General features: G+C 42.2%; 1 protein-coding gene across 2 annotated transcripts in view; it reads right to left on the reverse strand.

Annotated features, from left to right (window-relative positions):
- Positions 1 to 27,520, reverse strand: part of NLGN4X (neuroligin 4 X-linked) — a 318,112-nt gene that overhangs the window by 196,659 nt on the left and 93,933 nt on the right. The window lies entirely within an intron of this gene.

Genomic DNA, 27,520 nt, shown 5'->3' on the forward strand with positions numbered 1-27,520 from the left:
TTAACCGACTGCGCCACCCAGGCGCCCCTTAACGTGTTATTCTTAAGTTAGCCTTTAGAATACGCATCTTTAAAACAAGACGGTATGGTATGTTCCTATGCCATAACTGTGTTACCAATGCAGTCGGTATTCCGTGTTGGAAAGAAATGCCCATGTGTCCCCAGAGGACTCAAATGCCACCTACAGAAGACTGGACAGTTGCATATCATTAGGTGATGAATTCCAGGTCAAAGATGTTAATTTGCTGAGGGCTTTTGGCCTATTTGATGTTAAAATCCCAGTGACTGATGCACATAGGGGCATGAGCATGACTTCTTATCACAGAAACCAAAACAAAACACAAAAACAAAAATAAAAACCAAAACCAAAAAGAAAAAAACAAAAACAAAAAAACCCCCAAACAAACAAAAACCAATTATGGACATCTTTGGCTAGAATCAACTATTTCTGCCCCAGCAAAAGGAGGTTTCCAAGTCTAGTTATAAATAAAGTTAATCACTGAAATCATGTGTTCAACTAGTTATGTAAATACATCTCAAGGACTCATCATTATCTCCAGGCAGTGGCATTCCTATAAAGGACGGGGAAATTCTGCCTGAACGCCGGGGTCTGAACTCTACAAGCACATTAATTAGACGTGTATGGGTCACTCACTTCTCACACATGGTTAATTCATCTAGCGATGATGGATTTATGCTGTCCATCTTACATGAAGAGAGTAATACCATCTGAACATTTACGCGGCACTCTGGTCGCTAAAAAGTCCTACTAAAAACTGAGAGCAAAGACTATCCAACTGAATAAATTAATTTATAAAATGCCGATTTCAAAGACATTTGTTCTATTAATCTACTAAGATGCCTAACACAGACCCTTCAAAGCTGATTTCAGTAGGGGGTGCCCAGGTGGCTCCGTTGGTAGGGCATGTGACTCCTGATCTCAGGGTTTTGAGTTCGGGCCCCATGCTGGGTGTAACAATTGCTTAAAAACAAAATCTTTAAAAAAAAAAGAAAGAAAATGATTTCAGTTGGATGAAGAAAAAAAGAATGCTGGTTATGATTATGGCAGACCTTTGACACAGACTCATGAAAAACAAAATGCTAGAACAGATTTTATTTCCTCCTTTCGAGACAGGATGATTGTGTTGCCTACAAATAATCTTCTTGCTCCCGACGGTGTTGAAAATAAACTAAAACCATAGTATAGTGTAAACGGAGGCAATGAGAAGGTATTGCCCCTGTATACTCTACAGAGAAACAGAAAAGAAGAAGATACTTAAAACAACATATGGACCTCTCCTAGTCCCGCGGGTACGTATGACTGTGCCTTTTAAGTCCGCCACATCCAAAGTAGTAGGACGCTATTCTATCCTGCTCGGAAATGTTTCTTTTGAAATTATTGGTCCAAATGTAGGAGGACACCCAAGGGACTCAGAATACCAGGGGTCCAGGAAGAGTTTGGGCCCAAGACAAGAGCAACCAGTCAATGACAGCTGTTTGGTCTCCATGGTATGGAGAGCCGGGAAAGTATAGAAATTGCTCAACATTATAAAAAAGAAAATCCATACAAATGGGGGAATATTGAATTTGGCCATTTGGCTACAAAAACCAAAAGATTTCCAAGACAGGATCAAATAGGAATTATTGAATATTAACTAAATATTAACTGGGTGTTCATATTTCAGAACGGACAAATCTAGTAGTGATATCAGGACACTAGCTCATCGAATTTTATCATATTTTTCCAGATACTGTAGAATTTAAGATAGATTACTAGTTTAATTTTGTGTCATCAACAGTAATACGCTGACTGGTTATACGTGCCTCAGAATTGCAATCCTGCTGTGTGGACACCTTTTTACTTAGGAATAAAATTAACAAAAAATGGGTTAAGATTTGTATGCTGAAAATGACAAATACTGCTGAGAAAAAATTAAAGAACGTTCAGATAAATAGAGGGCTAAATCATGCTAATGGACTGAAAGGCTCAAAAGTCTTAAGTTGTCAATTTCCCAAATTACTTAAAGATTTATCACTATTTTCACAAAAATTCCCAAATCCCATTTCTTAATTAAAAATGACACACATTCTATAAATCTATATGGCCTTACACCAATTTTTTTAAAACTTATTCGTAATATTTTATGCTTTTCACTGCTATTGTTAATGGCATATTTTAAATTTCATTTCCCAATGGTCTCGTGTTGAATATGGAAATAAAAACGTGTACATTTTGTATCCTGAGATACTACTCAAATCGTTTATGAGTTTTAGTAGTTTGTAAAAACTTCAGGAGTTTCTATGTAAACAGTCACGTCATCTGCAGTTCTCCTGTTCCAAATCCACCTACTTAATTCTTTTTTACCTTTACTGCAAGGTAATGCCTCCAACTCAATGTTAGCTAGAGGTAGGGGGAGTAGACATCCCTGCCTTGTTCCAGATCTTAAGAGGAAATCAATTAATAGGCTGTGATAATGTTTTGTTGGCTATTCTTCCGAAAATACTTTAGTAGTGGTCTCTACTGTAAGCAATGGAATAAAATCTAATGAGAACATCCCAATGGTATTGTAGAAGGATCCAATTCTGGAGGTCCCCCCATCCTAACCCCAGCCAGTTAGCTTCCATATATGAACGTAGGGCAAATCTAGAACCCCAGATCTGAAGACGTGGTTTAACAAGATGTGGGAAAATAGTCAACGATTAAAAATGAGCAAAGCGAAATCTTAGCTCTTGCCATAAATAAGTACCATGACTCTTTTGTGTTCTACAATGCTTTTATCACATGTCCTCTCAACTAACAAAGATGGCACGTGACTCATTACTTCAGGGGATGCCTCACACACCGTAGTTTAGCAATTGCACACAACTCAAAGCCATTTCAACTCAGACTTCAAGAAAAATGACACATGTCCTCAATTCATGGCCCTTTGCAGCTGCAACATTAAGAATCAACACCCAGGGGCAGCTGGGTGGCTCATTCAGTTAACTGTCCGACTCTTGGTTTCAGCTCAGGTCATGATCTCACGGTTTGTGAGTTTGAGTCCTGCATCGGGCCCTGCACTGACAGTGCAGAGCCTGCTTGGGATTCTCTCTCTCTCTCTGCCCCTCCCACTGTACGTAATGACACTTGGTGTTAATTAGTTGATGGTCTTTCCACTCCCAGTAGACCAGAGTTTCTCAGCCTCAGCTCTACTGATAGTTTGGGGCTCATCATTCCCGTAGGACATCTCTGCTGTGTTGAAGGATGTGCCAGAGCATCCCTGGCTTCTACCCACCAGATGTCAGTAGCAAACCCCAGTCATGACAACCCAAACTGTCTCAAGACATTGCCAAATGTCCCAGGGCAAAAAATCACCCCTAATGGAGAACTACTGGTTTACAGTATAAGCCACATTAAATTAGAAACCTATCTGGTTTTACCCAACGTTCTGCCACCAGAGTCTAGAACCATAGACAGGACGTGGGAGATGCTCATGACATTTGGTAGATAAATGAACAATCCAGCAGCAACCGTGGATTAATTTCAGATCCTCTTGGAGCAGATATAATATTCCGGGATATTCGGAATATTGTATTCAATTTTATATTGAATGAGGAAACATGTTCTGCCATCTTGGAGGGCAGACAGGTGTTACACACACAATCCATACCTATCTGTCTTGCACACTCAATATTGAATATATAATATTCAATATTATATTCAATTCGGCGGCACTTAAATTCTATCAAGCTCTGGGCACTAAAGTGATTCTGGAAAATTTGTAACAACCCAAAAGCATCTCTTGTTTCCTCCTCTGACTTTTGTTCTTACCACAATTATTTTGTTCTTCCTTGTTGTCCGGTTGATGCCAAATTGCCCTCCAAGATGGCAGAACATGTTTCCTCATTCACTTGGGTGCTTGGTCCTATGTAACTATCATTAGGCACCAGCCTTTCAAGGCGAAGTGGGACAAAAAAAACCCTACTGTCCATTGTGACATCACCAAGAACTACGTGCCTCATAATGTCTTGTGCAGAGCAAACGCTCCTTAAATACGTGTGCACCTGGACTGAATTGTATAAATCAGCACTAATTAATATTTCAACATGGATGGTCTCAAGGCTCCTGGAAAAATTATCAGATGACAATGTGATGTGGTTGACTTGAAGTCAGCAGACTTGGCTTGGGAGTAAAATCCTGCAGAATCAGTCTCTCTGAGCTTTGTTTTTCTTCTCTATTGAGCAAAGTGACAATACGTCTTCTCCACCTTGTTCATCAGCTGCTGTCCAAAACGAGAGGCTGTCTGTGAACATGACGTAGAAGGCACTTTCTGTGGTTTTATGAAGAGCAAAGGCATGGTCTTCACTCAGTCAAATCTTACCGTCTGGGACAGCTGAGTGTTAGAAAATACAGTATAACATACAGATACCGATAGAGTTCAACGGGAGTTCAGTGGGGGGAATTTATCTCTGCGCAAGAGTAGTTGGCAAAGGTGTCTTACAGAAGGAGCTACCCACAATCAGTCTTCACGGGTGGGAATTAGACACTGGAAACTAGGGAGGGAAACCCAAGAAGGGAGACACCAGTCGTCCCCTAGCAACGGCAATATTACGATTCATTTATCCATCCACGTACTCCACAGAGATGTATTAAGCCATCAAGTTGTACTAGGCACCGAAAGTACAGCGCTGAAGAAGACAAAGGCCCCCACGCTTTTGGAGTTTATATCTGGGGGGAAGTGGCAGACAGGTGTTACACACACAATCCATACCTATCTGTCTTGCACACTCAATTCCGTCCTGCTGATCCTTGTGTTACACCATCACTCTGGATGCCATCTTTACACCTAACACAGATTAAAAAGTGATTGGATTTCAGAAAACTGGGGACGTGTAGGAGCCCCAGGACACAGGCGAATTATGTTCAAAAGGAATACGAACATCCTACCAAAGAAGGAAAAAAAATAAAGGGAAGATAAACAGAACTTTCCAAGTGTAAGCTCTATGTGCTTGGCAGGGTATCCCCACATGAGGTCTCTCTGAATGTCACCTTCTTGTAAAATCCAATATCCAGGGATTGGATAGGGGACAGAGGGACCCATAAATATGACATCTAAATAGGAAGATACACATGTTTGTGTGCATTTGCAGGTGATAGATCATATGTAAATATATAGAATCATATATATAGATATATACATTATACATAATTTTATATACGTGTGCATTTGGTCTTGCCCAGATACTTAACAAAGACCTGTAACTCATTTGCTCATCCAAATCTTTTTCTAAAGTTTATTTATTTATTTTTGAGACAGAGAGAGAGAGAGAGAGCAGGGGAGGGGCAGAGAGAAAGGAAGAGAGACAGAATCCCAAGCAGGTTCCACACTTTCAGTACAGAGCCCGACGCGGGGCTCGAACCCATGAACCGTGAGATCATGACCTGGGCTGCAATCAAGAGCCAGATGCTTAAGCGACTGAACCATCCAGGTGCCTCTGCTCATCTAAATTGTGTGCGTGTGTATAGCTGGTTGATGGTCTATATACTTAAAAAGACTCTCCTCACACGAAGAGACCTCTTCATTGGGGAGGCAGAGACAAGACACGGAGTCAATTCTGTAAGCACGGGGATCATCCACAAATCACTCATGGACAGCATCCAAGGGTCTGACCTGCTCCATGAAGCAGTAGCCTAGGGAAGGTGTGGCATTCCTGTTTTTGGAAATTATTAAAGCCTGAAAAGACAAGAGCCCTTCTTCAGAGGGTAAATGCTCGGCCTCATGGGGTATCCCAAGGCCCCTTTCCTTCGGACATTTCCTGATACTTCTAAACACACCCTTGAAAACCAGAGGGCAGATATTCACGGGGTTGAATCTTAAGATTTACTCATTTTGTTGTTACACACAGAATGTTTGTCAACACCAGGCAAAGAAAACGAAATGTGATTGCGGAGCTCACGTGGCCTCCGCTCTACCAGACTGGATATGTTGCCTGCTGTCCCTTCTCCTCTGGAGCACCAGCTGCATTGTTTTTTCCCTCCAGTTTACGAAAAGATGCAGCTTAGGGGAGCCAGTAGCCAAGACTCAATGCTTCCAAAAAAGGGTGCAGCCAACTGTCATCACATACAACATCCACTGGATTTTCGTACGATGGACTGAGCCCTCCGATGCAACACGGTGTTGTTGCACAATGCCAGAAATGTCATTCCAACAGACCACCATCGTGTTTGCGGCCTTCTTGGGGCCCAGTTACAGCATGGCACCAGAGGGCGATGGTCTCACTACAGCTCGGCACTGGGGAAGCTGGATTTCAAAACATCAGCCCTTAATGCTTCAGGATTTTCCTTCACAACACTGTCTAACTGATACTTTGGAGGCCCCTGGGGGGCTCAGTTGGTTAAGCATCCCACTTCTGCTCAGGTCATGATCTCATGGTTCATGGCTTTAGGCCCCATGTTGAGGTCTGTGCTGATTGCTCAGAGCCTGGAGCCTGCTTATGATTTTGTGTCTCCCTCTCTCTCCCTGCCCCTCCTCTGCTCTCTCTCAAAAATAAACATTTAAAAAAATAAAATAAAACATTAAATAAGTAACAAATAGGGTGCCTGGGTGGCTCAGTCGGTTGAGCATCAGACTCTTGGTTTCAGCTGAGGTCATGATCTCACGGTTCATGAGTTTGAGTCCTGCATCCAGCCCTGTGCTGACAGTGCAGAGCCTGCTTGGGATGCTCTCTCTCTCACCCTCCCTCCCTCTCTCTCTCTCTCTCCGTGTCTCTCTCTCTCTCTCTCTCTCTCTCAAGATAAATGAATAAACTTAAAGAAAAAACACGTTAATACTTTGTACTACACAGAAATCCACAGTATCTCCACGGTGTATGAACCGTTAGGGTGTTTCTAATAAACCGTAATGTGGGTATGTTGTACTTATTCCAGAATTCTGGGCGGATCAGCAGCAAAGAATAGTTATGGAATATATATGTGTTAGGTGTGCACATGTATGGTATGCTTGGGTGACAGTGACGCTTTCGTGTCTTAGCAGAACAGGTGCATGAGAGGTGTGGGCAGGCATGCATCTGTGTGGACACATTTGTGCCCTTGAGAGGTCTGTGCCCATCTGTGCCCACACGCACGCACACACACGTAGTATATATTTCTCCTCGCTTGAAAATCTCTTGAGCGTTTTCAGATACTGCAGAGACGTGTATTTCAGATTCCAAAAATGCTCGTGTTTACGCTAAGGTTGACTTCCTCCACAAACTCTTTTATAACTGCACTTTTATTTTCTACTCTGTAATAATCAGCCTAAAGAATTCCTGGAATTGCTAGTACCCACAAATTTCTAGAGATACAGAAATGAAACTCTGTGGTTTCAGGTGAGAAAAAAAGAACACATTGCATAGCTGTTAGATTTCCTTATCATCTTCCCCAGTGAGGGCTTCAGACAGCATTATATAGGGAGGAATAGATTGTTAACTACCGTCACGGGTGGATAGTATCTAAATATGCAAGTGTTTCTGTGTTAATCAGGGAGGTTATATCCCAGTGCATTCATCCATTGTTTTTTTTTTCCTTCCTCATCTCTCCGTCTCTGTCTTTTTTATTCTCTAGTTGACCAACAGTGTAGTATTGGAGAACCAGTGGTTCATCACTTACTTATGAGACCCAGTGCTCATCCCAGCAAGTCCCCTCCTTAATGCCCATCACCCATCTAGCCCATCCACCCCTCCAGTAGCCCTTAGTCTGTTCTCTGTATTCAAGAGTCTCTAATGGTTGGCTTCCCTTTCTGTTTTTATCTTATTTTTCCTTCCCTTCCCCTATGTTTATCTGTTTTGTTTCTAAAATTTCCACACATGAGCGACATCATATGATATCGGTCTTTCTCTCACTGACTATTTCGCTTAGCATAACCCCCTCCAGCTCCATCCACGTTGCTGCAAATGGCAGGATGCCGTCCTTTCTCACTGCCAACTAGTAGTCCGTTGTATATAGAAACCACATCTTCTTAATCTCTGTCTTGCTTGGATTCCGAAGGTCTTGCTCTGTCTGTCTCTCTTAGCTGAGACTGACAGACAAAGCAAGATACAAAAGACTCTCAGACCTAGGAACTCGGGGAAAGTTTCTAAAGGAGAGAACACAGCAGCTCCCTACACGTTCCCTGGGGACCCTCACCATTAACGGGGTCTAGAACCTGTGAGCCACCTGCATGGCAGGTAAGGGATGGGGGCCAAAGAACGTCCGTCACACGTTGATCCACAATGAGCCAAACAGACCTAGTGGGGGGTCCCCACAGCAGTATGGATGGAATCACAGCTGTGACACATCTCTGCAGCTTAAACCAGAATAATACTGCACATAACAAAGCATTATTAATGGCTAATTAATAATTAGCATAATCCGTTGCATAATTGTCAATTTCCTTAACAGAATCGAAGTTAGACCACGCACTCAAGATTATTTTACAACTACCTAAAAGTACACATCCTCTATTTATATAAACTTAACTCCCAGTATAGAACATGTCTGTGCATACTAATATAATTTAGAATATGGAATAAAATATTTAAGTTGGTGTACTTTAATGAAGGCAAAGAAAAGATATGCTATATGAAGACTCTAGATTAGCTTGTTTAAAGTAGACTAATGAGTTTTACGTGAGCAAATATTAAGTGGGTTCATTACTTGTCACTGCTTAGAAAGTGTCATGGAACCTGTTAGAGTAAATGAATTACTATTTTCCTAATGGATGTTAACTTGGAAATTGCCATCTTGCTCTAACTGACACGGAATCCCAGAACCGTGCCTTGGATTCCTAATAATTCATGCGGGGAGTTTAATGTGCAAGCTGAACACATAATACCAAGACTTATCCCCCACATCATTGCTCTTCAAAGAGATGTCTTTATTTTGATGGGAGTTGTGTGCTTTTTTTGTTTTGTTTTGTTTTGTTTTTTGGCTTGCATCACCTGTAAAGGTAAGGGAGGCAGTGAAATTGCTTGGTGTCTTTTGGAAATGAGCAAACATGAATTATTACTGTAACCACACTCTATGAATTCCAGGCTTGCTATTCTTTGCAACCTACTGTCCACCTGCCCACTGACTACCATGATCCTGGATGATACCTTTGGGACCACATACCACAGGTCAACTTCTAGTGACCTGGAATCCTTGACAATGAATATGCTTTGTGGGGGAGGGAGGGAATTTAGAATCTTTCAGTTTGCGGGCATCTGGGTGGCTCAGTTAGTTAAGCATCCCACTCCTGATTTGGGTTCAGGTCATGATCTCACGGTTTGTGGGATCGAGCAGGGCCTGCTTGGGATTCTCTCTTCCTCCCTCCCATTTCTCTCTGCCTCTGCCCTCCATCTCAAAATAAATAAATAAACTTTCAAAAAATAAAATTACAATCTTTCGGCTTTTACAAATATCATGTAACACCTCCAGAGGATCCCGGAACATCATCTCATACATAATCCAATTCATTAATAATTTCCCGGCAAACATCTAAATGTCTACCCCAGAGTGGGATATATAAACCATCCAATGCCATCTGTCAGGTCAGCTTTTGCGTCAAATGAGTTATAAAAGCACTTTTATATTTTGAAACTGGTTTTGACTCCTTTTTGTTGGGCTGGGATATTTTGTGGATACTGGAATCTGGATGTACACCTCTCCCGATGTCTAACAGCGATTCTGAGGACAGCACCTAAAACAAGGATCCATGAACATCCCATTTAGTAAAAGAGTTTTAAGTTGTGATCATCGACGTCGGTTAACACGTGGATGCTGGAAATGCATGCGTGGTGGATGGGATCCGTTATGATGGCTATCGATACTCAATTACTAAGTTCTAGCAGTGCCCAGAAAACTACATGTGGAATCAGAAGACCAAGGCTGACACCCCATCACACCTCTGAAGGCCATCACCTCCTGAGTCAGCACCAGCAATCTCTGAAGAGCCTTCTCCGCTGGCCCCCAAAGGCCTCTGCCTCATAAGATCTGGGACTCATCACTGCTTTGGGAGGTGGTGACAAGGCGCAGGAGCATGTTTCCTCAGTCACACGGAAGCCGGCTGGCTTTTCGGAGGGTATTTGAAAACACTTGACCTTCAGGACAACATTTCATTTTGTCTTGAAGATACGTGCGTCATCAGAACAATTTGAAAGGGAGGGCTTTACCTAAGTCTGGGCTGCCCTGGCTCTTTCGTCCGGCTGCATTAAAAACAAAATCCTTGCAAGTAAGGCTCTCTCATTTCTGTCAAGGGGTTAGCGGATACGTGAGGGGCACTGCTGATCTCGATGCTGACCAAGGAGCGGACATGGGAGGTCGCAGCTATGCGGATGGTCCAGGGCGAGGTATTGCTTGCCAGGGCAGGCGGCTGGGATGATACAACTCAGAATCGCCAATGCCTTTCCAGGAAATGATCTGCGTTCAACCTGGAAACATAAAACCTGAAGAATTCTGCACAGCCACGGGGGTGCAGGTAACCTGACTTTTGAAGCACGGATGCATTTTTCATCCTTGTCTTACTAACAGGGAGACGCTGTCGCCGGTAGACGAGGTAGAAATGCAACACGGAGAATCTTTAAGACGTTGATGTACTCTGACCCCAGCTCAGCCACAGCCAGCAGAGTGCCCTCTGCGGGGCTCTGGATGGTTGAGTTGGATACGTCCTGGCCACATGGAGTATTCCTGCCATTGCCGTGCTCACCGGGGCAGCCCAGCAGCAACCAGCTCCCCACGGTGCAAGTACCTGTCACCTGCACGTGTGTGTTTCGAGGTTTCTCTGGTGCCTCACAGGGAATGGGGCACTGAGACCTACCTAGCACACCCCGAGGGGTCTGGGGACGTCACCCACAGCAAGCTGACAGATGACAGCAGGAAAGTGGGCCTTCACTCAGTTTTGACCCTGAGAAGGTACTACACACACACACACACACACACACACACACACACACACACAGAGTAAAGGTTTTCGGGCAGCCCCATGGGCCAAGCACCAGCTACCGAATCGATACAAGCCTTCGCGGCTTCTCTCTCATCCCAAGGCCCACCCAGGTGTCTTACATCCTTAGTCTCGGCATATCATTTGCGATAATAAAATTACTGTACGAAGCTGTGTATAATACAACAATGCACAAAGTCGTGGACGTTATAACAATACTATCATACAAATTTTCCTTTCATCCCCTGCTTTCTTTTCTTTTTAATTTTTTAATGTTTATTTATTTATTTTGAGAGGGATAGAGAGAGAATCCCAAGCAGACTCCATGCTGTCAGCACAGAGCCCGGCGTGGGGCTCGAGCCCACGAACTGTGAGAACATGACCTGAGCTGGTACCAACAGCGGGATGCTTCACATACTGAGCCACCCAGGCGCCCCATTCAGTTTTATTTTTTATTGAACTTGCATGATCCTGGGAGTTATTTTTTCGTAAAATGTTTATTAATGCAAGTGTGCAAAGGCAGAACAGAAGAAACACAATGGTTGGTTGGAGAAATCAATTCTCCGTAAGCATCAAAGGAAGTGACTGCAGAATTTTGTGTGTCAGCATTCACTGCCTGGTCAATCCCTACCCGTTGCCATCTTTCAGGTTTGGGGCAAAATTGCACTTCCTTCGGGAAGCCCTCCAGGCTGTCTCCATGATCAGGCCACATGTTGCTGGTAGCTGCTCCCAGACATAGCTGTTTGAAGGAGCATAGGACTAACCACTTTAAGCCCACCGAGATCCAATTGTCTGTCTTCCCTTCTAGCAATGACTCTTATGCATCATGCTCACAGTGTAACCAGCCTTTAGAAATCAAGTAATAACTGGCCCCATACAATAACTCTGCAGCAAACCGCTGAATCACAGAAAATGTGGGGTTATGGAAGGTGGGGGGTCGTAAAATGAGAACAAGAACCGCATTAAAACTGGGGACTAGGGGCGCCTGGGTGGCTCAGTCAGTTAAGTGTCTGACTTCAGTTCAGGTCATGATCTCATGGTCCGTGGGCTCGAGCCTCACGTCGGGCTCTGTGCTGACAGGTCAGAGCCTGCTTGAGATTCTGTCTCCCTCTCTCTCTGCTCCTCCTCCACTCGTACCTTGTCTCTCTCTCAAAAATAAGCATTAAAGGGGCGCCTGGGTGGCGCAGTCGGTTAAGCGTCCGACTTCAGCCAGGTCACGATCTCGCGGTCTGTGAGTTCGAGCCCCGCGTCAGGCTCTGGGCTGATGGCTCGGAGCCTGGAGCCTGTTTCCGATTCTGTGTCTCCCTCTCTCTCTGCCCCTCCCCCGTTCATGCTGTCTCTCTCTGTCCCAAAAATAAATAAAAAACGTTGAAAAAAAATTAAAAAAAAAAAATAAGCATTAAAAATTAAAAAAAAAATACTGGGGATCAACCAAGACTTGGCTCAATTTCCAATATTATATTGGCACATTTTGTACAGCAGACTGTTGCACACGGGTTTGAACTGTGCAGGTTCACTTATGCATGGATTTATTTTTATTTACTTATTTTAGAGAGACAGCACACAAGAGTGGGAGAGGGGCAGAGGGAGAGACAGCTCAGCACGGAGCTTGATGCAGGGCTCGATCCCACAACCCTGGGATCATGACCTGAGCTGAAATCAAGACTCAGAGACTCAACCGACTGAGCCACCCAAGCGCCCCTATACACGGATTTTTTTTTGATGAATGTGGTGCAACCATACTGTAAACACATTTTCTCTTCTTTATGATTTTCTTAACCTATTTTTCGTCTCACTTACTTTTTTAAGAATGTGATTAAGTATCATAGGTAACATACAAGATATGTGTTGATCAACTGTTTATATGACTGGTAAGACTTCGGGTCAACAGTAAGACACTAGTTAAGTTTTGAGTGGAGTAAAAGGTATTCACGGATTTTTGACTGCGTGGGGGGTCAGTGTGGTGAAAGGGTCAACTGCATTAGGTGCTTAGTCCCAACGGACAAAAGAATGTATGAACTGAGTCAAGGATTCATCCTTTTTGTAAACTCCCTGAGCATCTGTCTCTGAGCAGACAACAGGAACGACAAAGGAGCCAACCACAAAAAGAGGAACGTTCAAGCAACAGAGCTCAAAGTACTGGGCCTTCTCTTCCGAAACGGTTTTGTGAACGCAAACTTTTCCCCCTGTCTGTGGGCACCGGGTCTCCTAACACTTTCCTGATGCAGAAAAGGAAACCCACAGGGTTTCACTCCCTCAGGTGTCGGGCAATGGCTGTACGTATTCCTTCTCTCTCCCCGCTTTGGCCAACCCACATGGGAAGGTGAAAGTAAAGCCACCGGGAAGACACTAAAAGCCTTTGGGGATTACAGTAATATCTCTATTAGCAAACAGATGTGTTCTGGGCATCTGGGGAGCTGTTAGAAGCTTTGCTTCAAGGTGCAGAGCAAAGCTGGGGAGAGGAAGGTGGAAGGAAACAGTCTACGTGGCAGGTTTCTTGAGTCCCAGGCAGTGGAGGGCATTCCCAAGGAAAGAAGCCAGTGACCCAACCATGCCTAGAGAGCTGGGCTAGCACAGCTCTGGGAGTCTGTACATCCCCCTCAGGAGGCAGGTGTCCCCAGCACCCTGGTTCTCCCCGATATATACTGCTCTCGACTCAGGCATCCTTGATTCCGGGACTCTATGTACTTGCAGGGTCACAAAGGAGCTGGGCAGAGCTTCACCTTCAAAGGCTTCGCTCTACAAAAGTAGAAACAGAAGTACCCATCTCACGATGAACAGCACGCTGGGCAAACATTCCAGGAAGAAGGATAGAAACGCATCCCCCCCCAGAGGGACTAGTAATGTGCCCCCAGGAGAAATAGCTTCTGAGTGCCCTCAGGAGGCGTGTCCCCAATCTGTGAGTGTCTCCTGTAGGGTGTAATCTTGAGTCAAAAGGCCTTTGGAGAAATTGAAGGCAATGACAAAGAGGGCTTGGGTATGAACCTTGACATGGTCCATTCCTGAGTCTGTGCAGAGGAAGGACCCAAGGTGTGAATCCGAAGGGGCACGTCCACCGTGAAAACCAATGCCCGGGGGCTGTGGGAGGGAACATACGTACTCCGCCTGGCAAAGCACATCATGAAAACCAGAGAGAAGTGACGACCTAACAAGGTCATGGGGCACATCTACGGCTGCTCCCCCAACGTTATAATTTCATGATTTATAAGGTGTCATTAATGGTTGTACTCAGTTTCATTTAAGGAAAATAAAAAAATGTGAAAGCTTTTGTAGATGCACTTATGTCCAGAACACCCCCGACCTCAATGTACACCTTCATATCTTAAATTTATCGTGTGTAAGATATCATACCCTGATATTTCTAGATATCTAACCATAGCTGTTAAGGGAAAGAACATTGTGAATATTTGTTTAAAAAATTCAGAGTGGGATGCATGGGTGGCTCAGTCGGTTACGTGTCTGATTTCGGCTCAGGTAATGATCTCATGACTCTTGGGTTCAAGCTCCATGTCGGGCTCTGCACTGACAGCTAACAGCCTGCTTGGGATTCTCTCTCTCCCTCTCTTTCTGCCCCTGCCATATTCATGTGGTCTGTCTCTCTCTTCCTCAAAATAAAGAAACTTAAAAAAAAAATTAAAAATTCAGAGGAACAAGAGAGCCCTTAGTTTCTAGGAGAGTGATTTTAACTAAAGAACCTGGGGTCGTAAGTAAATGAATACATAACCCAGTTTCTTGGAAATCAAAATTAATTAGAAAATCCTTATGTCCTAAAATGCGACATATAACTTTGTTTTGCTGGCTTATCTCCCAGGTACAATAACAGCATGCTTAATGCTCAGAAATAAAAACAATCTCAATTCCAGATTATTTCCCTGTTGTAGATAAATAACATAAAATTGGATCAAAATCTAACAAATAAAATTAATAACCAATCTATACTGATACAAGTAAATGATTTGCAGAAATAAATAAATGCGGGGAATAGAGAAATGTCTCATGAGGAATAACTTCAAATAGTTTATATAGATCCTCTGTCCTCCAGGATGGAGAAGGTAAGTCCCCATTCCTTAAGTATTAGCTGTACCTTACTGACTTCCTTCCAAAGACCACAGATCAGTAAGGGGAAGAGTCACTTGGCAATGGACAATGTAATGAACCTGCCGTTCCTTAGGCAATCAGGGGTCAAGGTCATCAGTGAGAAGTCACATTGGTGACAGCATGAACGTTGGATATGTTGTAATCAGAAGGGCCTTCTGCCTCTGTGGACCTTCTCTCCACAAGCCATAACCCTAATCCGATTGTGAGAAAAACATCACACAAATTCAAATGGAAAGACCAGTCCTCAAAACTGCCAAGGTCAAAAACAAAAAACAAAAAAACAAAAAACAAGGAAAGAGCAAGAAACTGTCACAGTCAAGAGAAGCCTTAGGAGAGGGGCGCCTGGGTGGCTCAGTTGGTTAAGTGTATGATTTCGGCTCAGGTCACGACATCACGGTTCATGGGTTCAAGCCCTGCATCGGGCTCTATGCTGAGAGCTCAGAGCCTGGAGCCTGCTTTGGATTCTGGGTCTCCCTCTTTCTCTCTCTGCTCCTCCCCCACTCGCATGGGCTCTGTCTCTCCCAAAAATAAACTTTAAAAAAATGAAATAAAAAAACAAGGCAGACATCAAGGGTTGCATGCTCAACTAACTGAGCCAGCCAGGCAACCGTGAAAAAAAGCATTAATAAAAAAAAAAATTAATTGGTAGTTCAAGTTTTTAAACTTACTAGGAAAAAAAAACCTCTAATAAAAAGGGGGGAAAAAGATATAAGAATGTGAAACTTTGTAATAAATCCCAATGCTGAAACCATAAAAACGGCCCAGGTCTATAGCACGTGGCATCATCAGGGTCCCTTGGAATGTCGTGACTCAGACTGGATAGTAAGGGTTAATTCAGGAAGGGGTTATGCTTGCTCCCCCCAAAATACATGATTTGAAGCCTCGCAGACTTTAAATATTTTTGTTTTTGTTTTTTTGGAAAGAAGCTGGTAGGAAGGAATAACCTGAGCAGCATATCAGTCACTTTTATTATTTATTGAATATATTTTTACTTATGGAATTTCCTGACACAAATTCCAGTGCTCCGCCCTTGTTTTTACTGACACAGAAGCCGTAATTTCTTGAAGATATTCTCGTTACGAGGTATGGTTCCCCTTTAAACCACATCTTCACATTTTCCCTGACAATAGGCAATCTGTGTTAAAAATATCAAGAAAGCTCTACTTTAATGGACAGCTCTTAACAAGAACAAGTCTCTGTGAAAGTCTCTTTCCATCAGAGAAACGCAGAGACACAATTCCAACATTTCACAACTTGAACTATTCAAGTTTAATTGTCTCTTAATCATTTGTGTTCTCCTTCGTTATTATAGTAATCACAGACGCATAAACTAAACATCAAATTATAGCATCTTGTCTTTAATCCCTATTATTTTTTTTTAAAATTTTTTTTCAACATTTATTTTTAAGACAGAGACAGCATGAACGGGGGAGGGGCAGAGAGAGAGGGAGACACAGAATCGGAAGCAGGCTCCAGGCTCTGAGCCATCAGCCCAGAGCCTGACGCGGGGCTCGAACTCACGCACCGCGAGATCGTGACCTGGCTGAAGTCAGACGCTTAACCGACTGCGCCACCCAGGCGCCCCCCTTCTATTATTTTTTAATGTTTATTTATTTTTGAGAGTGAGAGAGACAGTGCATGTAAGTGGGAGAGGAGCAGAGAGACCCCCAAGCAGGCTATACGCCCTCAGCACGGAGCCTAATGCAGGGCTCGAACCCACGAACTGGGAGATCGTGACCTGAACCAAGATCAAGAGTTGGACACTCGAGGAGCCTGGGTGGCTCAGTCGGTTGAGTGTCCGACTTCGGCTCAGGTCATGATCTCACAGTCTGTGAGTTTGAGCCCTGCGTCGGGCTCTGTGCTGACGGCTCAGAGCCTGGAGCCTGCTTCACATTCTGTGTCTCCCTCTCTCTCTCTCTCTCTGTCCTTCCTGTGCTGTAGCTCTGTCTCTCTCAAAAATAAACAAACAACAACAAAAGTCAGACACTTATCCCAGTGAGCCACGCAGGCACCTCTCATCCCTACATTTTTTTTTAAAGGTATTGCGTGTGATTACCCACGGTGACTGTAGTGGACAAGCAGTCAAGTATTTTATACTCGGAGGAGCTTAATAAACATTCTCGCCACTTTCCTGAATTTCTGCTTCTCAGATATCACTGCTCTCATCCTGCAACCCATGGAATCCTGTTGCTAACCTGCTACTCAGCACTTCATTACTATTATTATTATTATTAAATCCAGAAAAACCATCCCTAATGGAAAGAAACAGCAGTCGTCATGTCTCCAATTGGTGTCGCCTATAACTGGGAGTCCAACTTTGGCTCAGGTCATGATCTCATGGTTTGTGAGTTCCAGCCCCGCGTCGGGCTCTGTGCTGACAGCTTGGAGCCTGGAGCCTGCTTCGGATTCTGTGTCTCCCTCTCTCTCTGCCCCTCCCCCTGCTTGTGCTCTGTCTCTTTCTCTCCTCTCTCAAAAATAAATAAACGTCAAAAATGTTTTAATTAAGTAATAATAAAACAGCTCACAGATATAAGATTTTAGGAAGACCAGAATCTTTGTCATATTTGGTATCTACTCAGATAATTATACATCTACTTTGTGTGTTGATGAAATGTCAAAAGAAATGTTCTCTAAGTACTTTCTGAGATGATCTGGTAGATATGAGAATTTTTGAGTCAATACTCGATGTTGGATTATTGATATTTAAAAACTGTGAGGACAACCACATGACCCAAAGCATACATTCACAAAGAATGTATGAGTCGGTTAAGAATACAGGAGAAAAAAAAGCAGGAAATGTACATTCAACCCGAGGGTTGGCAGCACTCTGGGGAGTGCTGGGGAGTGTGGCTATGCAGCAAAATGAATGTCATGTCTAAGAGGAAGACCTGCTCTTCATCCCTAGTCAACCACTGGCCCAGTGTTGCCCAATCTTACACATTTTTTTCCTAAAACGTTCATTTGTTTTGAAAGACAGAGAGAGCATGAGCAGGAAGGGGCAGAGAGAGAAAGAGGGAGACACAGAATCCCAAGCAGGCTCTATGCTGTTAACACAGAGCCCAACAGGGGTCTCAGTCTCATAAACCGTGAGATCATGAGCTGAGCCGAGATCTACAGTCAAATGCTTAACCGACTGAGCCACCCAGGTGCCCCCTAATCTTACATATTTTTAAGTGATGTTGTAAATGTGGATTTTCTTGCAAAAATATTCCAGCTTCTAAATATTGCCAGAAGTTTTCATTTGGTCCAACACTTTTCAGGGCCTATTACGATGACATCCACTCTCGAAAAATAGCTCCAAATGGAGATTAGAGCAATTATTAACCCCCAGGGAGGAAACCTACATAGCACGTCTTATCACTGATTTGCAAAACACCTACATAATCTTTGGTACACAGAATGGAGGCAAGAATCGAGATGTACCATAGAAATAAGCATCTCTGAGCAGGTCAAATTAAAGGCCGGTGTCTACAGGGATGAGTACTTTGAATGCTGAGTCATCCCCTCATGAGCTCACCTAGGTGATATGTGGCAGTTCTTTGGAGGTCCAGAAATAATGTCTGCAGTAACAAGGTTCAGTCAACAATTCCAGGTCCTACATCCTTGGTTACTTCTGTCTCAGGAAGCATGGGGGTGTTTTTCTGTAATGATTTATTTGGTTTTTAATTTACACCCAAGGTAGTTAGCATAGAGTGCAACACTGATTTCAGGAGTAGATTCCTTAGTGCCCCTTACCCACTGAGCCCATCCCCCCTCCCACAACCCCTCCAGCAACCCTCAGTTTGTTCTCCGTATTTGTGAGTCTCTTCTGTTTTGTCCCCCTCCCTGTTTCTATATTATTTTTACTTCCCTTCCCTTGTGTTCATCTGTTTTGTCTCTTAAAGTCCTCTGGATGGGTGTATTTTTTAAAAACATTTATTTATTTTTGGGACACAGAAAGAGAGCATGAGTGGGGAGAGGCAGACACAGAGGGAGACACAGAATTTGGAGCAGGCTCCGGACTCTGAGCTGTCAGCTCGAACCCATGAACTGTGAGATCATGACCTGAGCTGAAGCCGGACGCCCAACTGATGGAGCCACACAGGCGCCCCTGGATTGGTGTATTTTTTAATGATTTACAGAGAGCCCCACCCAAAATGTTTTCATTAGAGGGAAAATCCTGCTTGAGGGCTAAGGCCTCTAAAAAAAAAAAAAACTCTAACGGCCATAAAAAGGCTATTACCCTAAGGGTTTCAGGTGGGAGAACTCTTACTGCCTACCAAAGCCTGGCTTGGAATATTCTGGAACATTCAAAAAAAATTTTTGTTGTGATTTTGACACAAGTGAAATCCTCAGGCATTCTTTTGTCTCGATAAAAAGAGCTTCCCAAGTTCAATTCGGGTCTTTGAGATTGTCCTTACATCATTAAATGAAGGCTACGTGGCAACCAACGGTAAGTCATTGATGGAAACACCCTGACAGAAGACAGACATGTCGGGTTCTCATGCAATGAAAACCCTTGGCAATTGGAGAGCCACAGACGGTTGAAGATCTGTTGGCCCACAAGTAAACAGTAACAGACGGAGATACAGGAAGATGTTCTGAGAGAATATTCTTGGAGCCAGAAGTAATTCCTTTTTTGAAGACATCTGGAAACGTCTTCCTTTTATTTACAGAAATAGTGATATTCCAAAAGCATCACACTCATGGCATTCTCCACTCCATTTTGCACACAAGCCACCTAAATTTCTTCCTCTGTTTCTTTGATCCAAGTATTTTGCGTTTTCACAATGACTGCAAAAACGGAGACGCCTGGAGATGAGAGCTGTGCTCCTTTGGGACGGGAAGTGGCTCCTAGGATCTTGATAATCCAGGAACAAGTAACAGGTGAGAAAGAGCTTCCTGGCTGTGTGTTCATGTGTCCTCACTGCGTGGCTTGATCGCTCCTTTTCCTACCCTTGTGGTACGGAATCAAGAAGTTCAGGGTGAGGTTTCTGGTCACTTAGTAGAGGCCCAGTTTGCCACCAGAGTGGGGATTTTATGGCAAAGAAAAACGCCAGGTGGGCAAAACCCATTCACATCCCCTCCCCACACCCTACTTGCAGTAGGCTGAGTATTGACTACTGGACTTTGTGCAGCCTCCGTAGGAGCCTGTGTGAGGATGGGAGGGATGGGAAGGGAGGAAAGGATAAGACGTCCTTCCTCTAAACTACACAGAGGCACTAGATGGAGAGCAGGGCTTTTGCTTGGCCCTTGAACGTGAATGCCCTACCATGGTATCTGCTGGCCCCAAGGAAATGATGACAAACTTGTAATATTTAAGAGCCAGGTGAAGAGGGAAAGCACTGACACACGGGATGGGAACAGGAAACAGGAGCAAATAATTCTGAAGGGGGCCAAGACAGACTCGGGGGGAGGAAAATTAAATGGTTAGATGTAAAAGCTCAAAGAGTGACCTGAAATGTATCGTTTTCCCAAAAGTATCTGGGAGAGAGAAATGGGCAGAAAATCCCCTAAATGGCAACATAAGGAAGACGGAACTATAAAGGTCATCATTCGTCCAAGAGGACACTCAATAAAGACAGAGTAACAAACATTAGTGGCTAGAAATAATGGCTGAGAATTTCCAAGAAGTAAAGCCAATGTAAAGCTTATGACAAAGTACTCACAAATTAAACAACTAGCCTATTTTTAATCACTAAATTCAGCACCTGATGGGGCCCTGGGGGGGCTCAGTCAGTTAAGCATCCCACATCAGCTCAGGTCATGATGTAGTGGTTCGTGAGTTCGAGCCCCATGTCGGGCTCTGTGCTGACGGCTCGGAGCCTGGAGCCTGCCTTGGATTCTGTGTCTCCATCTCTCTCTCTCTCTCTCTCTCTCTCTCTCTCTCTCTGCCCCTCCTTCACTCACAGTCTCTCTCTCTCTCTCTCAAAAATAAAGAAACATTAAAAAAATTTTTAATTCAACACCTGAAACCAGTTTTAGCCTATATGTTAACTAAAACTTAAATAAAAATTTGAAGAAAAGAATATCCTTATTGATTTCAGCTTTATATAAATTCCGTCTATTAATGCAGTATTGTATTTTTCATGTGAAGTCAGTATTCTCAATAAAGCTAATTTCCCACAAAAAAAAGGGTAAAAAAATGTAACTTCTGGACCCGTTTATCATGATTTTTAAGAACATTAAATGTACACGGGATATTTCTAAATCGTCTGGCGAGAAAACAGCAGGTGACAGTCAAAGGAAGGACCATGTGGCTCATAGGGGCTTTTTCACACCAACACAGGATAGAAGAAATACAAGATACAGATGGCATATTACTTCCCACAAGGTGAAAGGAAAAGAAGAAACTTAGACTTTCAAATCCAGTAAAAGTATCTTTTAAATGAAAAGGAAAACCAAAGATATGTTCAGGTCTGAAAAAATCTTGCAAAACGTGCCACATGAAACCCTCTTTGAGAAATGATTTATTTCCACAAAGAGAGAAATGAATCCAAGATAAAGCAAAAGAGTACAGATGAACAGAAAACATTCATAGGTTCAGAAGACAATAACCTAAAAAGAAATCCTCCCTATATTATACACCTGAAACTAAAGCGACGCTGTATGTTAAGTAACTGGAATTTAAACTGAAACTTTAAAAAATAAGTAACCAAGAAATCCCAAACCAATCTAGAGCCAAAGTTCCCTTAGTATTGGCACGGTGGGACATGGGAATGTGAAAGGACTTAATCTAGATTTTGTTCTAAAGACAACAGTGGATACGGAAAAGGTTGATAGGCAATAATGAGAATAAATATGGGTGTTACATGGAAATATATTGCAGGATTTCACTTTCAAACAAGTAAAGGCACACCTGATGAATCCTACGTGTAAGAGGGAAAAACACAAAGGGAAGAAAGAGTAGGGTAACACTGACATCACCCATAAAAACTCAAAAGCTATACAACAAAAGTTCGGAAAACCAAAGAAAACAAAAATCAAACAAGCATGGTGACCAGAAGACAGAAAAATACAATGACAAAAGTTATAATCTCTATAATAACGGAAGCTGGGAAGTTTTAAGTGGGATAAACTGATCCAACAGGATTATCGATAGCTTTATCAACATCCATAGTTAAAATGGATACATTTGAAGAGATGTATTTAACACAAGAGGGAGGCCTCATAAACTTGAATATGAAGAACCTGAAAATATAAAACGTATGGTAAGTACGATTGAAACATACCTGGGATGGGAATTTAACATTGGACAAAAATATCTTAAGTATATAACGATCATATACTTGTGTCAATCTACACAACATGTTTACAATAAAGGGACGTTAAGACAAAAATATGGCGAGAGATTAAAATGACACCTTCTTCAGGGCGCCTGGGTGGCGCAGTCGGTTAAGCATCCGACTTCAGCCAGGTCACGATCTCGCGGTCTGTGAGTTCGAGCCCCGCGTCGGGCTCTGGGATGATGGCTCAGAGCCTGGAGCCTGCTTCCGATTCTGTGTCTCCCTCTCTCTCTGACCCTCCCCCGTTCATGCTCTGTCTCTCTCTGTCCCAAAAAATAAATAAAAAACGTTGAAAAAAAAATTTTTTTTAAAATAAAATAAAATGACACCTTCTTCAAGTCAATAGAGTTAGGAGACCAAACCAAAAAACAATGTACAATATGGAATATTTGAGTAGCTCTGTAAGTGTTCTCTGATAGATACACATGGAAATCTATGCCCCCTAACATGTATACACATGCACATACATACATGTGTGAATACGTGCATGCATGGATACATGTATGCGCTTCTGTGTGTCATACAGAAATGTTTCCAAAGCATACAGCATATGAACGCATACAGCAATATAGTCTTTGAAGCTAATCAAATAAAGCAAAAATTAACAGAAACATCCTACAAAACTGTTAGACGCTAAACGTGTGAGTAACGTGTAGTGTGTGTATACCTTTAGGCTAAAGTGAAAATACAAAATACGTGGCATCCAATGACAATTCACGTGTCTCGTGTGAAAATTTGTCTGACAGGTCTAAAGCAGTGCTTACGGGGAAAAATTAAAACTTCAAATACAATTACAAGATAATAAGAAAGATTGCAAATAAATGAGCCGTGGAGGCAAATCAAAGAGCCAGAATAATGGAAACAGAATAAATCCAGCTCAAATCAGAAAATAACATATGATAAAAAGTAAAACTCTGTGAAACAGGGAACGAGAAAATAGTCAAGCTAATTAACAAAATGAAAGCTAGTTTACTAAAAGCTTATTAGTATAAGCAAACTTGTGGCAACAGTGAGTGAGCAAAACTGAGAAACAATGAAAATTAATAATCTTGAAAAGTGAGGGAAATCACTTCAAATAATTTCAAATAAAATAAAAATATTAAAATATAGATATTTTAATGATATAAGCACTGATGTTAAAAAATAAATTTAAATAAATATTTGAGAAAAAAGAAAGTGGAACACAGACTGAAATAAATTCACTAGAGACTATTATTACAAAACAGTAATTTAAAAATGTCTCACATAAAAATTCAGCAGCCAAGATTATTTTCAAGCAACTTGTAGCAATCCTATTGTTACTGAAATTTTGTTCAGAAAATATAAAATGAAAAGAAGCAGCCGAAATATTTTTGTAAGTCAGTTTAACTATATGGACTGTATAAGATTAGAAAACCAAATTTAGAAACCAAATCAAACTTAAATTCAAATCAAAATCATTAATCAAATTCGCTTATGAATGAAGATGTGGGCATCCTCAGTGAATATTAACAAAGCAAATACAACAGGGTTACTGGCAGGTGTTTGAAAGTTCACCTTAAGATCAACTCAGGGTTGTTTCCAAAATGCCCTAACAGAAAAACCTGTTATTAAACCAAATAAATAAAAAAAAAGAAGAAGAAGAAAGAAAGAAAGGAAAATCTTGTGAGCAGCCATAGAGATGCCAGGAAATTATTTTGACAATTCAATGTCTATTCATGATTTTCAAAAATGTTTTAGCTGAGTAGAAAATTGGAAATTGAAGGTAATTTCTTTTACTTGATAATGAGCACTTACCAAAAACATCTAGCCAATATCACATTTATTCAAGAGTGTCAGATGCCTTTCCTATAAAATCATGAACAGGGGTGTGAGTTTTCCCTTACACAGTTCAATACACCACTGGACATCCTGAATCAGTGCAATGACAACAGGCATATAGTCCATAAAGAGCACAAATATTCAAAGGGGAAGAGACAAAATGGTCCTTATCTGTATGGCATATGGTCATTTTTATGGGATCCATGCAAGTTGATAGATCAGTTACTAGAAATAATAGACAATCAAAAAAGATGGCTGAATATATAATCAAGACATTCTCTTATACATACAAAATAAGATACTATTTACAAGAAGGAAGAGGAGGAAGAAAGAAGGAATTAACCCATTAGTTTAACAAAGATCAAGTTATATCTGAATAAGATTTAGTAAATAAACATATTTTAAAAAAAACATTAAAAATTCTTAATAAAAAAATAAGTGGTGAACTATGCCAGTTTAGGGATAAGACAACATGAATTTGGAATGATAACTCTTCTTCCTAAAGTCAAGTTTCAAGTCAATACAACTCCCAACAAAGATGGCAGAATTTTGCAGAATTTGACATGTTGATTCTAAACTGCACATAAAAGAACAGAATGTATATAAAACACATAGATTGCCCTACGCACAGGTGGTGGATGGTAGAAGGTTGAACTGGGTTATTTTTTGGCAGACCACTTTGACATTGACTCTCTCTCAGACCCACAGTGCTGTCTGCCCTGAACCCATAGGAGTCGGTCTTGTCTCTGGCTTCCCTTGGGTGAAACCAAGGGAGATCCTAGCAGACAATCTGGAGGCCAAACAAGAGAAGAGCCTATCTCCCCTTAGCAGGCATGACCAATAACACCCAAATGGGTATCCGTAAGTTCTCATAAGGGTTCCCTAATATACCACCCCAAGGTTACTGTGCTACCCTGTATCAGCTTCCCTATCACCTGCCCCATCTCTTAATACATACTTTTTGTGTGTCATCTGTCCCTATCAGGACTGCGGTCGAAATTACAAACCCCTGGGAAATGATACATCATTTATATTACATGTTGAACACACTGTTTCTCTACCTGCAGAAAATAACTCTGGATCCCTATCTCACACCATATCTAAAAAGAGTCTGCGCAGATTTAAAATGCATGCATGAACTCTAACACTCACAGAAAAATATGCAAAAGAAAATTTTTGTGATCTTGGGGTAGAGGTCAGGAATTCTTAAATGTGCTCAGCTTCATGCGTCCTACTTAGAAAAAGACACAAGGGAGAGAAAAATGTTGAGGGATCCTTGCTAGATCAAAACTACCGATTTTTGTTTCAACAAAGAGTATCAGAAATGATGCCAATGGACAGGACACAGGTGAGAGAAGAGGTTTGCAATCTGCACACCAACAATGGCTGACTGCTTAAACCACAGCTCACTCACACTCTTGGATGGCTTAAGAGACAACCAGGACGTGGGGTCTTAAGGGCTGGTGTTGCCTCAAGGACACAGAGCTTCCAGGCAGACTCCCCCTGCCTGCCTCCCTCTCCCGCCCGCGGCATATTCTGTTCAGACCACCGTAAATACTCATAGCACATAATGTGCCCACCTGTCATCATCTTCTATTCTTGTCATTACACGAAATAAAACAGAGAAGTTCTGGAGTAATTATTCAGGGAAACTTAAAAAAAAAGACTACAAGACTATTGGAAAATAATATGGTGAAGATGCTTTTATGTAATACTACATTCTGAATGTGTCCTTGTGTCACTAAAGATTATCCTATATAATGCAATTTTAATGGCTAGTATTGCATGCTTGTATTGTGTCTCTAATTATGTAACAATTTCTAGAATGTTAAAAATTATTGTGGCCATTCCTTTTTCTTTCTCTCTCTTTTCTTTTTTTGGTCATCATAAGCACGTGACAATGCCAATCCCTACACACGCATCCTTCTGCGCGTGTCCAATTGATTGCTTCTTGAGGATAAAATTCCTTGAAGTGCAACGTATTCCTGGCACGTAGTTCAGGCAATTTTGCTACCTCTTGCCCTGCTTTCTCCGAGAAATATTATGACCATTTGCAAACACTCCAGCATTGCATGAGTGGGCATTTCCCACAGCTAAATCCACAGCTGATGGGGTTTTTAATAATTGTGGTTTTATGAGACAGAAGAGGGAACGATTCTGTAAAGTACAACAGCTACAGAGAAAGCTGAAGCCCTCCTTCCAAAGAGAAAAAGAAACCACTGGTCTAATATTTATAGCCAAGACGCGTGTAAATTTAACAGATGCCTATGGTCAGCTATACTTTTCACATCCGGGTTGTTAGCAGCTTGCAGGAGTCATGGGGAGGAACACAACACTTGCCTGTCTGTAGAATACTACTTCTGATGGACTTAAAAGGTTGACTGAGGGGCGCCTGGGTGGCGCAGTCGGTTAAGCATCCGACTTCAGCCAGGTCACGATCTCACGGTCCGTGAGTTCGAGCCCCGCGTCAGGCTCTGGGCTGATGGCTCAGAGCCTGGAGCCTGTTTCCGATTCTGTGTCTCCCTCTCTCTCTGCCCCTCCCCCGTTCATGCTCTGTCTCTCTCTGTCCCAAAAATAAATAAAACGTTGAAAAAAAAATTAAAAAAAAAAAAGGTTGACTGAGCTTGATTCACTGGTGCTTGATTTACTGACTAAATAGACAAATAGGGACCCCTAATTACAGTCTTTCCTCTAAACCATTCAGTTCACAGATACCTGACTGCTTCATAGCAAGGTCTTTGGTTTATCCTTATTTTTTGCACCATTTCTCTCCTTCTTCTAAAAAAACAATGAATAGCAGTATGAGAGTTTCATCTCCGTGATTCAAAGAAGTCTCTGCTCACTTCCCAGGTCTCAGACATGGGCAGGTGGTCAGTGAAAAAAATCTAAGTCTATGATGTGCACCTCTTGGCAAGTATGTGTCAACCTTCCAAAACCCAACAAAAAGAGTCTTTTAAAGAACACGCACAGAAAATACAAAGCAAAATCACGTACAGACATGCAAGCCTGACAATTTTCTAATATTGAAATGTAAAAGAATAAAGTACTTGCCATCAAATATATGGTTTTCAAATTCTATGCCAATTGTGAAAGGACATACTGAATCTTTAATGGCGCCTGGGTGGCTCAGTCACTTGAGCGTCCGACTTCGGCTCAGGTCATGGTTCACGCGTTCGAGCCCCGCATCGGGCTCTGTGCTGACAGCTCGGAGCCTGGAACCTGCTTCAGATTCTGCGTCTCCCTCTCTCTCTGCCCCTCCCCTGCTTGCGTTCTGTCTCTCTGTCTCTCAAAAATAAATAAACATTAAAAAATTTTTGTTAAAATATTCCCTATGCCCCACATCTTCCTACAAATGTCAATCTTAACTGGATTTTCCCTTGGCTCCTCATATAACAACATTATATATTTTACCATATTGAAATTCCACTTGAAACCTGAAATG

Source organism: Prionailurus bengalensis, chromosome X, assembly GCF_016509475.1.
Source record: "Prionailurus bengalensis isolate Pbe53 chromosome X, Fcat_Pben_1.1_paternal_pri, whole genome shotgun sequence".
In the NCBI taxonomy this organism is placed as follows: Eukaryota; Metazoa; Chordata; class Mammalia; order Carnivora; family Felidae; genus Prionailurus; species Prionailurus bengalensis.